Source organism: Musca domestica, unplaced genomic scaffold, assembly GCF_030504385.1.
Source record: "Musca domestica strain aabys unplaced genomic scaffold, Musca_domestica.polishedcontigs.V.1.1 140, whole genome shotgun sequence".
Taxonomy (NCBI): domain Eukaryota; kingdom Metazoa; phylum Arthropoda; class Insecta; order Diptera; family Muscidae; genus Musca; species Musca domestica.
The window spans coordinates 953,988-969,591 of record NW_026712193.1 but is presented as its reverse complement, the minus strand read 5'-3'; positions in this window follow the sequence as shown (position 1 = coordinate 969,591).

The window sequence follows — 15,604 nt, the reverse complement described above, 5'->3', positions numbered from 1 at the left end:
TGTGTGAATTTTCAGACAATTCCATTGAAAAATGTGGCTAAAATCGTCAACTTACATAATATCGGGAGGTGCTGTTATATGGGGGAAATACGATATCGTGGACCGATACAGATAATTATCTTCCAGGCGATAAAGTACTTACAAGGACTTCCTTGGGACAATTCCATTGAAAAATGTGGCTAAAATCATCAAAATACCGAATTTGGGGGGAACCTTTATTTGAGGTCTATATGATATCGTCGATCAAATTAGGCTATGATAAAGTACTCACAAGGAATTCCTTGCGTGCATTTTCAGATAATTCCGTTGAAAAATGTGGCTAAAATCATAAAAATACCGAATAGCGGGGGGTGCTGTTATATGGGGGATATACTATATCGTATATATATAGACAATTCTCTTCCAGGTGATAAAGTACTTACAAGGAATTTCTTGGGTGGATTTTCAGAGAATTCCTCTGAAAAATGTGGCTAAATCATCAACATACCGAATACCGTTATATGGGGGCTATACGATATTCGATCTTGACCTGCCTGCAGACAATATACAGATCTGTGCAAAATTTTAGATTCCTAAATTTATTCGTTTTGACTGTAGCGTGATTACAACAGATGGACGGACAGGGCTAAATCGTCTTAGGATTTTACGCTGATCAAGAATATATCAACTTCGTTGGGTCAAAAATTATTATTTCGATGAGTTTCAAACGGAATGATGATGTATCCACCATACTATGTATGGTGGGGGGTATAAAAATTCAGCTAAAATCAGTGGATACTTTTCCATGGAATCTTTGAAAAAATTTCGACCGAAATGATAATTTTTAATACCAATTATTCGAGAAATAATTTTTATGTTTCTATATTATTTGATAATGATTTACCCGAATCCACTGTGTGCACTATATTATTCGAAACACCCATATTTAACCATAATAGTAACAACAACGCCAATACCTTGCTGCCTGAGCCTGAGCTTATGGTATACACAAAACATGGATTATTATTAAATCATACCTTGTTGGGCATTTTTTGTGTTTTTGTTAATATATTAATACATTCTTGTTTTTATATTTGCATTTTGTTTTTTTGTTGTATTTTTGCTCTTATTTCACAGGACCATGACCAACCAACTCTTTCGTTCAACAAAAATTGCTTTATTGGCTGCTTTATGCGTATGACATAAATTTCACTTCATTTCATTTTTATTTATATATTTTTATTTAATTTATATTTATTAAAAAACATATATCTATAATCATAACTGTCTTTATCTGGTATGCAGAAATTAAAATTGACAAAAACAACAACAACTACAAACAGCAAACAACTACACAAAATAGTAACACAAAAACAAAATGCTGATTGGTATTTACGAGTTGACTTGTTCAAAGATTAAACTGTACGCATAATAAATGCAATTTCATATGTATATTATATATGTTCAAATGCATGCTTTATTTTTTCGCATGTTTTGGCAAATATAATTAAGCATAAAAGGAATTGATATTCAATAAGGCCTGGATAATGCCAAAGAGGTAATACTGACAAGTGTCCCGATATAAAAACAATCCTTTTTGTGAGAAGAAGAAGTTGTAAATAGTTCTATATTCCGTATTAAAAACTACTATACCTTTACAAGAAATACTATAGACCATCAAAAAAATATCTTTAATATGCCTCATGCAGTTAATGAAAGAATTCAATATTTTTGAGCAATCAATTTTTCGAGTTAATATTATGTATATTATGAGTTGTAAACTAACTTTCATAATGAGCTGATTATTTCTATGAATTTGCTTAGACAGTTGGATAGTTAAAATAAGGTAGTTGAAATATATTGAGAATGTTTTCTTCGAGGATTGGATAAGCCTACGTAAATGCTTACACCCATGATGAAGGCATGTAGGGTCGTGGCTCACATAGAAAATTTGGGCACGGCACGACTTTTGTCAGCGTACTATTCAGTGAATGCATAAGTCGGTCTGAAACAGCAGCAGAAGTCGATTTTCGTTAGTGTTATGCTTAAATGTTTAGTTATACTCTCCACAATACATACATAGCATGGAGGATACATTATGTTTGTCATTCCGTGTGTAACTCCCAGAAATAATCATTTTAGATCCCACAAAGTATACAGAGTGAGATATAACAAGTTAAAAAGCCGTAAGTTCGTCCGGACCGAACTTTGAATACCCTCCACCATTTGGAACGAATTTGGAAATTTTCAAAAAAATAAAATCCTTAAAAAATTCTGTTAACATTTTAAAAATACCGAATATAGCCGTTATATTGAGGTCTATTCGACGTGGACTTACATAGGCATTATTTGTCATACGCCATTACCATATTTAATTTCGAAAACTTGAAATAAACGGTGAGTAATGTAGCTAAAATTAGGGAGGTACCGTTATATCGGAGCTGTGCGAAGACCTGGACCAGCATAGACAATTTTCTGTCACAGGCTGTAGCATCCATTACAAACTTCAAATACGACATATCAAACAATTTCGGTGAATATTGTACCTAAAATCGTCAAAATACCGAATATAGGGAGGTAATGATATATGGGGCCTTTGCGAAGACGTGGACCGGGACATACAATTTTCTGTCTAAGGCTGTAGTATCCATTTCGAACTTCACATACCAAATTCGAAATAATTCCGGTGAATAATGTCGCTAAAAACATCCAAATACCGAATATAGGGAGGTACCGTTATATAGAGGCTACATGAAATCGTAGACCTACATGACCCATTTACGAACTTAATCTGCCTACTGGCAAAAAAAACATGTGTGCAAAATTTTAGCTTTGTATTTCAATTCGTTCGAAAGATAGCGTGATTACAACAGACAGGCGGACAGACAGACGGACATCGCTAAATCGACTTAGAATTTTACGCTGATCAAGAATATATATACTTTGTTGGGTCTGACATGAGTTTTTCGAGGAATTACAAACGGAATGACAAAGTTAATATACCCTCCATAGTATGGTGGAGGGTATAAAAACTGCAACAAAGTCAAACGCCATCATTTTTCATTTTTTTAAACGAAAGCAAAAAAAGTCGGAAATAGTATCAAATTATAGAAGAAGTTTAGATTTGTTTGAATTGGTCACCTTTGGCACGAATTATGGCTTTCACACGGCCAATGAAACCGTCACACGCTGCCCGAATATTGCTCTGCGCTAACATAACATTTTATAAGAATTATAATTATTCAAAATGTTGACCCTTTGTGGGGGAGGTGTGAAGTGACCGATATTGTCCATATTCGCACCTGGCCCAGCATTGATGCAAATATTGAGATTTCCAAAGTTGGAGCAATATCGAATTATCCTTTCTCATTCTGTGCAGTAAAATATATATACATTTTTTTTGAAAATTTCGACTTTTTGTGGGAGAGATCGCCCATCTCCGAGCTCGATCTAAATTTGGTAATGATATTACGATGTACCAAGTTTGAACCAAATCGTATACACCCTTAGAGAGTTATCGTGCGCCCCAACCAGATAGACAGACGGACGAACATCGCTAAGTCGACTCCAAAAATCCTGAAACGGATTTGAAAGAGACCAAATGGTATATACCCTCTGGCTACTGAGGGTATAATTAATAAATACATTTTAAAATTAAGATAAAATATATTAAGTTCAACCAGGCGGTCCATTTTATGCCCTCCACTGTGATGTCAGGGAAATATTTTTAAAAGTTTTTGCTTGAAAATGTGGAGCGTACCGTTATATGGGAGCTATATCTAATCGTTAATCTATATGGACAATTTTTAAAGTTTCAAAAACCAAATTTAAACCATTTTTTCACCAATTTTTGGCAGGTGTCAAGAAAAAAGTACCAATGTATCATCGCTTTTGATACTACATTCAACACCGACACTAATTTAACATTTCACATGAGAGGATTTATTGTTCATAATGTTGACCCTTCTGAAGAGTGTCGATATTGTTCATTTTGGTCCTGACGAAAGATAAATGAAAAAAAAAGGGTAGTGCGGACCACATCGTGCACTTTCTGCTCTTTTTTGAGATTTATATATTATTTTATAGAATATTGGGTTTTTAATATTGGGTTCACCGACTTTAAATAAATATTGAACTGTTCAAAGTTAAATTCAAGGAATGTCGGAGAATCATTTGGCAAGTTATGAAAATTACGACTCTTAAAAAATTTAAAGCTTTATGGATGAGTTACCGCGTTAATGGGTCAATACTGTTTATTTTCATAGGTGCCCTATGACTTATATATAAACACTCCCCAAAAATTGCGATTTTTTCAAATATACTCTTAAGATTCTCTCTTGAAAATCCTGGATTCTTAAAGTTCTCATTGCTAAAAAAATATATTTTTCAAGTCAAGAAATCATGGAATTTGTAAATCGATTTTATTAAGGCGTTTCTTGTGTTTCCACGTTTTAAAATCGACGCATAGGAGTAGGGCTTAACTCCGGAGCTTGGCTGTCCCCCTATTGTATCTTTCCCAGGTTTCAAATTTGCTTTACATTTTATTATAATGTTCTGTCTTAACAAATCGATTTCATTTTGTAGTCATTCTTGTGGGAAGTCTTATAATTTTTCACCTATTGTTTTCTTAATTTAATTTTTATTCCTAATACAAAATAAGACAAAAATTTTGAAAATATCCTCCATAAAAATAATTTTTTCTCATTTCTTTCACACATTCCCTTACTCTTAGTCGTAGCATATATGAACATATGTACATTCACTTTCCCACTTACTTGGAGTTGATTTCAATCTTCATTGAACTCAAAAGCCAAAGCAAAAGTAAAAAAATAGCGAAACATCCGTAAATAAAATCATTTCATCGAAGCCATAAATCTCCTTTTTCACTCGACTCGATTCGTTGATGCTGTTGTTGTTGTTGCTGTTATTGCTTGAAATGAATACCTAGCACTTATTTTCAAATCGCATCGATTTCAAGCTAAACAACATTACATAGCGTTGCGATAGGAAAGTGTCTCCCCCCCCCCCCCCCTTCCGCTTTTGGAAAAACATCAACAAAATTAATTTTTAATAACAATTTCGCCAATGCGAAACGAAAGCTAAGAAAAAAATATTGTGACTGCCATAATTGTGATTAATTTGCAGCAGGAGTGGCAGGCAGGGAACCACCAAAAACGAAATCGACAACAAAATGTGTAACAAATCTTGGCAAAAAATACGTTAGTCTAGCTAGCTCTCGAGCCAGTCGTCACCGCGATGTGCAAAAAATAAAAAAATAAATTATAACCGAAAAAAGCCTGTTATGGTTATAACGATTTTCCGAAAACTCCAACAACAACAACTACGACAATCAAGCCAAATAACCAACAACGAGATTGGAAAATATAAAATATTACTTCTGGAGCTCTATTAAATACAAATAATTCATTTCATTCGTTTCATTTTGGTTAGGGCAGTTGGCGAGGGGTGTGGGGAATGGCATGTGTATGAGTGCGTGCGTGGAAATCGATAACATCATGGGTACGCTGGTACAATTAGCGAAAAAAATTTATTTCCAAAATATAAGATACCGGAAAATCGTATTGGAAAGAGGAGCAATTGATTTTAAGGCTAACGAAAATGCAGAAACAGCATACAAAAAAACTAGATTTTCGCAAAAAATTAAAAAAGTGGATTTAATATCCTTAAAATGAGGATATACATGCATTTATTTGAGGAAATATGACTTAAATTAACGGCAAGAAATGTGTCAGGATACACCACATATAAACACAAAAATTCGGAATCGTTTGTTGTTGGACAAAATTCTATAATTTGTGAACGGGTAGTAATGAATGGGTTATTAATTACGATAACTCTTGAAGAGAGTATCCGATTTGGTCCAAACTTGATACATCGTAATATTATTATCAAACTTAGATGTGAAATATCGGTCCACTTCTTTTGGAACCTCCGCCCCACCAAAATGTACAAATTTTCACAGAAAAATAACTTAACTCATAGAACCAAAATGGACAATATAGACTCACTCCTTAGGCCAAATTTTTGAATAACCAAAAAGCTCATAAAACGCTCGTAGACGACCATAGGCTGACCATCCTTTGCATGTCTGTTCAAAGCATTCAATATAAAAATTTCCGATATAGATTCACCAACACTAGCTTTAAAGTGTCAGCGTAATTGGATATGGGTTCTCAATTGTCTCGCCACCCTACAGGCAACAATTTTCAAATATTGTTCAAGTGTAGCCCCCATACAACGGTAACTCCTATTTTGCTCCTTAAGATGTGGGGCATATTATCATTTCATTTGCCTCATCTCTAAATATTTCTATATAAATTAACTAAATTTGGCATTAAAGTTTTTATATTTCTAAGATCTTTGGTATTGAAAATGGGAAAATGAAAACCGGTCCCCATTTTGGTATAGCCTCCATTTCCTGATTTCGGTATATCTTGTTTTTCGGCATTTTTTAAAAAAAAATCTTTCCAATTTCCAATCAAAACAATTGTACAATTTGGTCTCTTAATGGGTAGTTTTGCTCCTCGCCAAAAATATTTGATGTAAATCCACTTTGCGGTAAAGCTCCCATATAAAGTACCTCCTGCATCATTTAAATATCGGGTAGTATAATTTCTCTCCAAAATATTCAATGTAGATATTTATAAGTGAATATGTTTTGATATTTATAAGTGGAAACTGACTCATATGGAGTCTCGATGAAGCCAAAATGTACCTCAATGATATAACGGTTTTAGACCCGTCAATCCCTATATTTGTCCGTATGATAACTCTCGAAATTTGGTACATTCTAATATTTTTGATCGAGTTCGGAGAAGGGCAATAACGGCCCATCCTTCTTTTACCTCAAAAAGGGTTTTTTTTTTTTTTAAAAAAAAAAAAACTGTAATTTCGGCCGGGCCTTCGGTGCGAATTTGGAAATTTTTAAAAAGGATAACATCCCCTAAAAATTCTGTAAAAATACAGCATATAGCCGTTATATTGGGGTTTATACGAATAAGTGGACCTGCATAGGCAACTTTTGCCATAAGCCATTACAATATCCAAATAAGAAAATTAAAAAAAAGGTGAATAATGTAGCTAAAATCATCAATATACGGAATATAGGGAGGTACTGATATATGGCGCCTATACGAAGACCTGGACCTGCATAGAAAATTTTTAATTATAGACTGCAGATCCCGTTACGAACTCTAAATACGAAATTTGAAACAACTCCGGTGAATAATGTCGTTAAAATCATTTAAATTCAGAATATTGGGAAGGTACCGTTATATGGGGGATATACGATATCGTGGACCTATATGGACAAAATCTTCCAGGGGGTAAGGTACTCAGAAGGAACTCTTTTTGTGGAATTTCAGACAATTTCATTGAAAATTTGGTCCACAATCATCAAAATACCGAATATCGGGGGATACCGTTGTATGGGGCCTATACGATATCGTAAAACTTTGTAGTGGTAAAAACTCCTTGTGTGGATTTTCAGACAATTCCGGTGAAAAATCATCAAAATACCGAATATCGGGGGGTATCGTTGTATAGGGGCTATATTATATCGTGGACTTCATCTTCGAACTTGACTTGTCTGCAGACAAAATATTGATCTGTGCAAAAATCTAGCTTCCCATCTTTATTCGTTTTGACTCTAGCATGATTACAACGGACGTGCGGCCATCGTCTTAGAATTTTACGCTGATCAAGAATATATATACTTTGTTATATCTAAAACTATTATTTCGATGAGTTACAATCGGAATGACGAACTTAATATACCCTCCATAGCATGTATGGTAGTGGGTATAAAAAAACTTAATAATAATAATAATACATATCTTATATTGAGACAGGTTAAGTTCGTAAATGGAACATGTCGGTCAACGTTTTCCTATAGACCTCATACAACGGTACCTCCCGATTTTAGCTACATTATTCACCGGAATTGTTTCAAATTTCGTATTTAAAATCTTAATGGGTACTACAGCCTATGACAAAAAAAAATACTTATGCAGGTCAACGTCTTCGCATAGCCCCATATAACGGTTTGCAGTAAAAGCGGGTATTAGGGCATTCAAAGTTCGGCATGGACGATTTTTTTTTTTTTTTTTTTTTTTGGAACCAGTCCAAGTTCTTAGCTGGACTAAATCATGCCAACATGTCAATTGGTGTTTTTTGGGCTATAATTTGGAATTTTGTATTTTCGGTTCAAAAATATAACGGATTAAAGATATTTTTGTCAGCTTAGTCATGTCTTTCCCACGGAATTGGCTGTAAATTAGGTTTAAGCTATATATGCATTATATGCTCATACAGAGTGATATTCGGTATTTATTAACGCCCGAAAAGCCTGACACTTGGCAATTTCCATTTTTGAAACAACTTTTGCACTATTCCGTTATTTTGAAAGGTTCGACGATATAAATACAAGAAGTTTAAGTTTTGTTTCTCAAAAGTTTGCCCACCACCAAACTACAAGTGTAATATCTTACAGATTAAGATCGAATTAATTTACAAAAAAGTGTGTAAAATTTGTTTCATATATTGCTATAAATTCCTTTTATATGTTTCAACCGATTTGAAACATATAATACCGATATTTGGTACAAGATATCACAGAAAGTCTAGGAGTACCTTTGAAAATTTTCGTTGAAAGTTATTAACATTTTAATATAGCTCCATACATAAATCCCTCAACTTTGATTTTAACGATGTGCCAACCACTCATAGTTTGTCTAACTAGCATGAATTTTGGATAAATTCTATTAAGCTTCGACTTCAAAAAATGCTGTTTGGCAGATATTACACACAGCCTAGAAATACCTATATCCACTTCGGAAAAAATCGATTAAGATAAGGATACAGTTGTACATAAAAACTTCAATCTGACATTTAAGCCGTACATTGATTATAGTTAGCCCTGCAGAATGTGCAGAGTGCAGGTGTAGGGTATCATATAGTCGTCGTGTCCCACGGTTCCTAAGCTGGTATACGCTTGTAACCCTGATTTCCAGAAATTAAGATTTTGTTGTTAGTCATGGACCCGTTGCAAAAATATCCCGTAGAAAACAGATTTTCTTGCCTAACAAAATAATGGGGAAACATAAAAATACTCTAAATTATTTGCTATAAAACTTAAGGGTACTTCTGCAAACCCTCCAAAAAATCAACAAACTTGAACACAAAACGGCAAGTAACTGTTTCCCCACTTTTGTCTGTGAGTCTACGCGGACTACCTACAACTGTTCACGTACAAATAGTGTTAACAATTTGATTTATTGCCGACCTTGTTACATTAAGGCTTTACAGCCATCTATCTATTTCACTTTTTCTCGGCCATGGTGAACACCACACCAACATCAAACCACCACCACCACCGTCGATATAAAATAACGACAACATCATGGCTGGCTGGTTGGGGCGGGCGGCCTGGTTGTTGGAGCTGTCTATGAAACTGAACCATTTCCAGCCACAACGAAATTGCATCAAGTTCTCTACAGATATAGATATGTTGTTGGGCTGTGCAGAATTGTGTTTTCCTCCTCCTCATCATCAGCAGGTTTGTTTTCTTCATTGCCACACATCGTCACCATCATCTCTGCAGAATTGACAGAATGAAGACCGAACGACCACCACCACGTTGTTCGTTATAGATGATGACGACGACGACGACGATGATGATGATTATGGCTGCTTTTGCTTTGTTTGCGGAAAAACATTTCACAAAAAACCAGGGGAAAACGAAACTGTGCAGCAGCCATAAGCATATCTACAACAACAGCAATAACAGCAACAAAAGTTTTACCCAACAATTGGATAATAAATGTGCGAGTGAAACCAAGCTATATTGTTCTACTGCTTTCCGCAGAAGGGGGACGCATGCATGGAGAGAAAGTTGCCCCGTTGTTGTTGCTGCTGCTGCAAAGCTCTCTGTATGGGTTTGATGTGTGTGTGGTGTACTGCTGGTGGTGTGTATGGTGGTATGGTACTGACTGTTTGCTCTACATGTGTCCGATTGCCATAAAAAGGGAGTTTCAACATAAATCATACCAACAGCAACAGCAGCAGGCAGGCAGGCACACATCAGTCATTCGTTGTTGGCCACGACGAACATACGCTCAAACAAACAGTAGCAGTTGACATTCACAGGAAACGGGCATTTATTGGTGGTTATATGCCATTCGTCATTTTATGTTCTCCTCTGCAGCTTTTGCATTGTTTGGGAGGGGAAATTTGTTTGCAGATTTGGAGGGGTAATTATGGCAAAGGAGTTTTTGTGTGCTTTGCAGAAGAGCTATAAAATAATCTCCTGTTTTTGGGGGAAAAATGAGTTTGCTTTATTTAGGGGATATTCTGCAAAGGATGCAGCGTTATACGAGGATAACATGTGGAAGTTTTGTGAGAAATTGCAGGATATAAAAGAAAACAAATTACTTTTAAAATCTAAGGATATTTGCAATCAAAAGCAATAAAAAAAGAAAGGATACAGCTTTGAAATGGAGGCCTATTGGACTAATGGACCTAAAAAGTAAATCGAGAGTCTCTTAAAAATTTCCTTTAGTATTAACATAAAATTTGAGATTGAGACTAGATACACATCAATATTTAGGTAAAAAACACATCAAATGTTGTTGGGAATTTACATTGCCAATGCGGATGAATGTTAGAAATTATTTTGAAATTGAGGAAATTTTCAAAAAACAATATTTGTCAGGCTAGTTCAAATTTAGATATAGTTCCCGTATATATCTACAACCGATTTCGGGTTATTTGTGCACCAAATGACCAATATCAGTCCAAATGACATGAATTTTGGCATACCCGACTGAATTCAGTATACAGGGTGGGATAAAAAAACTGCAACAAAGTCAAACGCCATAACTTTTACAATTTCTTTTTAATTTTATTGAATCAAAGCAAAAGAGGTCGGAAATAGCATAAAATTTTAGAATAAGTTTAGATTTGTTCCAATTTATCACCTTTGGCACGAATTAAGGCCTTCAAACGGCCAATGATGCCGTCACACGCTGCCCACTTTGGTATTTTTTAGTGCCAACGTTGCTTTCCAAAATACTCCAGACGCAATAGTCCAACGGATTGGCATCAGGAAAATGCTTTTGTTCGCTCGTAGACAATATAATGATCTGTCACTAGAATAATTTTAACAGCTGTCGGAAGAGTGGCTTAGAAATGACAGCAGTCTGAAATTGGTTACAGTTTTTTCATCTCACCCTGTTGAAGCAAGTACATCAAATTTGGAGAAAACCGTTTCAGATATAGCTCCCACATACATGTATCATACGATTTGGGGTTTTAAGAACCTCACATGCGTAATATGCACCCCACAACCATAATCATTAGTACCAGATATCAGATGCAGCTCAAAAATAAGTGTTTAAAATTTTGTGACGATCAGTACAGATTTGGATATAGCTTCCATATATATCTTTATCCGATATCAGTTTTATTTTGCACCAAATGGCTGATATTAGCCCAAATAGACTGAATTTTTTCATTTCCGACGGAATTCAGCCTAAAAGCAAGTGTTTCAAATTTAGGTGAAAATCGGTTCAGATATAGCTATAGCTCGCATATATTTGCTTCATCCTATTTGGGGTTTTAAGTCTCCCAACTGCGTAATATGTATTCTACAAGAATGATATTTGATATCAGCATCCGACCGAATTCATTCTAGAAGCAAGTACGTCAAATTTGGAGAAAATTGGTTTAGATATAGCTCCCATACATATGTTTCATCCGATTTGGGGTTTCATCGAAGCCATATCATGCTCTATACGGCAATGTTATTGCGTTCATAGTTCGTCTGATCCACTTCACATAAATTCCCAATATAAACTTTTTTGTTACGTTAGCTCTAAGTACGCATTGTAGTGTAGGGTATCATATAGTCGGTCCCACCCGACTTTTGAACTTTCCTTATTGATTTAAATATATTTTTTATTCTAGGTTTTTAAGAGCTGAAGTAGGGATTCGTAGGTTGACTTTCGATCAATAGATTTTTTTTGTTCAATAGCCTTAAAGTCGAGTTAGATTGGTGCTCTTAGTTTAATGTTTTTATACCCTCCAGCATAAATGCATAGTTTACCAGTAGGCAGGTTAAATTCGTAAATGGACCATGTCGGTCGACGTCTTCATATAGCCCCATTTGAGTGTACCTCCCGATAGTCACCGGAATTGTGACAAATTTCGTATTGGAAGATATTAATGGGTACTACAACTTATGACAAAAATTTTCGTAAGCAGGTCTTCGTATAGTCCCCATCGGCCCCGGCCAAATCAGATATAAAAATTGCTAGGTCCAGGCCGTACTGTATCGACTTCTTCCTCCAACTTATATGAGATATGTTTTTTTTGGAAAACGTTGAGATTTTGTAGGAGAGCTAGAGTGAACCGGTGTATTTCAATTAAAGACTTCAGCTAATACTGATAGAAATATGCTGATGCGCAGAGTTTAAGGAGAATCGGACACATATTTTCTATTTTAAGCGAAATATTGTTAATCAACATTTTGTATCTTTTATGGAGGAGGTATCATTAGATATAAGTGTGATAGAAATATTGAAATGCACTAAGTTTGAAGAAAATCGCTGACTTGTTTCGTATGTTATAAGATTCATACTTATTATCAATTTTTACCTCTGGTGGGGGAAGACCAGTACTTTTTAATTTTTTTACAAATATCGTCTCACTTTAATTATAAACAAGCGTAAATCGGTCCAACCGAAAAATAGATTTAAAATACTTAAAATTATTCAATAATTTTACCGCTTGTGGAAGAAGTATCAGAAGGGGTGGGTTAAAAGTCCAATATTCACATCAAATCTGGGTTTTAGTGAGACATTGATATTTACTTAGTTTGAAGAGAATCTCTGATATGTTTCGCATGCTATAAAGGTTATAAGTTCAACATTTTTACTATTTTTGGGGAGTTACCGGAAGGAGTGGTCCGCTAAATCACATCTTCACACAAGATCTTGGGATGTGCAACACTTGAAGATAATCGAACTCTTATTTCACATTTAATAAGATTTATGATTATTCAAAATGTTGACACTTTGTGTGAGAAATACTTAATGGAGTGGGCCGATTTCCGGGTTATATTTTCACCTGTCCCAGCAGTGATACAAATATAAAGGTTGGTAAAGATTGAACAAAATCGGATGATCATTTCCTGTTCTTGGAGGTAAATTATTTCCTGTGAAAATGTTGACTTTTTGTGGGGGAGGTGCTACAGCCGTATAACCCATATCCGAATTTGATCCAAGTTTGACAATAATATTTCGATGTAACAAGTTGTAGCCAAATCGGTTACTCCTTTCGAGAGTTATCGTGCGCTCCTGTCAGACAGACAGACAGACGGCCGGGCGGACGACATCGCTTGATTGAGTCCAAATATCCTGAAACGGATTTGGTCTAAAGAGACCTAGGGTCTGCAACCGTTGTTTCGTTGAGTCACGTTTTGACCATATCAAATGATATGGTCTAGCTATATGGCTGAGGGTATAAAAAGCTGAAATAACCAAATCATGTTATTGGTAGCCATCACCAAATATTGCAAAGCTATCAGTTTAGTTTTGAAAAACATTGCCCTCTGTAATGGAGAGTATGGAATCTTCAACGATAACAAAACAACAAAATCACATTCATTCCTCCATCGAATATACAGGGTGATATTAAAAAACTGCAACCCATTTCAGACTGCAGTCATTTCTAAGCCACTCGTCTGACAGCTGTTACAATTATTCCAGTGACAGCTCATTACATTGTTTAGAATTTTCGTTAGAATTTTCCAGAAAAAAAGTTATTCGTGATGGAATTCAAGTGTGATTGTGTGATTCCTTTATATTTGGCTGGAAAAACCATAAGTGGCTATCGTTAGGGCAGTCAAGCATTTAAATATGAAAAAAAAACCTTTGTGTCTCGTACCATCGCTCGTTACAGTGATACTGGTAGCGTAGCCCGACGTCAAGGAAGTGGACGGAAGAAAACAGCAACGTCTCCAGAAATGGTTCGAAAAGTAAAGCGCGTCGCTGTGATATTCAAAAATGAGCTCAGTAAAGAAAATAAACTCAAAAGGGCTAAAGAGTTTCTTCGCTTGCCCGAAAGTGGTGAACTGCGGAATTTGGTTTTCTCCGCTGAGAAAACATTTCAGCAGCATGTCCAGCAGTTTGTAAACAAACAAAATGATCGTGTTTACTTGCCAAAGAGGTCAGCTGAAAATGTGCACCTTCGGTTGGCCACCAGATCTCAAGCGCCGGCCATGGTGATGGTGTGGGCCGCCATAACAGCCGATGTTTGCTCACCGCTCGTATTAATCGACAGTGGCATCAGAATACATACCGAATATTATCGCGAAAATATTCTGGAAGGTGTATTAACGCCTTGAACACGCGAACCATCACACTCAGCACGCGCCACCCAAGAACGGTTACAAAATGAGGTTCCTCGCTTCATTTCCAGAGCATAATGACCACCAAAATTTCCCGATAATAATCCGTTGGACTATTGTAAGGTAGACAATAAAAAATACCAAAGTGTCGATCACCTCAAGCAAGCGCTTCCCCGGGAATGTGCCAAAATACCGCAGAGCAACATTCGGGCAGCGTGTGACGGCCTTTTGAAGACCATAATTCCTGCCAAAGGTGACCAATTCGAAGAAGTCTAAACTTATTCTAAAATTTGAAGCCTCCACCATAGTATGGAGGGTATATTATGTTTATCGCTCCGTTTGTAACACCTCGAAATATACATTTGACCCCACAAAGTATATATATTCTTGATCAGCATAAATTCTATGTCGATTTAGCGATGTCCGTCCGTCCATCCGTCTGTCCGTCTACGGAAATCACTCTAGCTTCCGAACGAATTGAAGTAGATTGACAAAATTTTACTCAAATGTATATTGTGTCTGCAGGACTTTTGTTATTGAAAATGGGCCATGTAGGTCCACGTTTTGGTATAGCCCCCATATAACGATACCTTCATATATTCGGTATTTTGATGATCTTAGCGACAATATTCATCAGAATTCTTTAAAATTTGGTATTTGATGTACGTAATGGATGCTACAGCCTATGACAGAAGATTGTCTGTGCAGGTCTACGTCTTCGTATAGCCCCCATATAACGGTATCGCCCGTTATTCGGTATTTTGATGATTTTAGCGACATTATTCACCGGAGTTGTTCGAATTTTGTATTTGAAGTTCGTAATGGATACTACAGCCTACGACAGAAAATTGTCTGTGCAGGTACCTACTGATATTCGATATTTTGATGACTTTAGCTACACTATTCACCAATTTTTTCTAAGTTTCGCATTTGAATAATGTAATGGCTTATGGTGCATGTCATCGTATTGACCCTAATATAACAGCTTCATTTGGGTTTTCTAAGATTTTAACAGAATTTTTAACGAATTTTATTGTTTTTGAGAATTGCCAAATTCGTTCCAAATGGTGGAGGGTATTCCAAGTTCGGCCCGGCCGGCAGCTGTTTTAATTTTTTGCTTTCATTCAATTAAATTTTAAAAAAATTAAAAAATATAGCGCTTTTTTATCTTGCCCTGTATAGTAGATACTCTTCGCC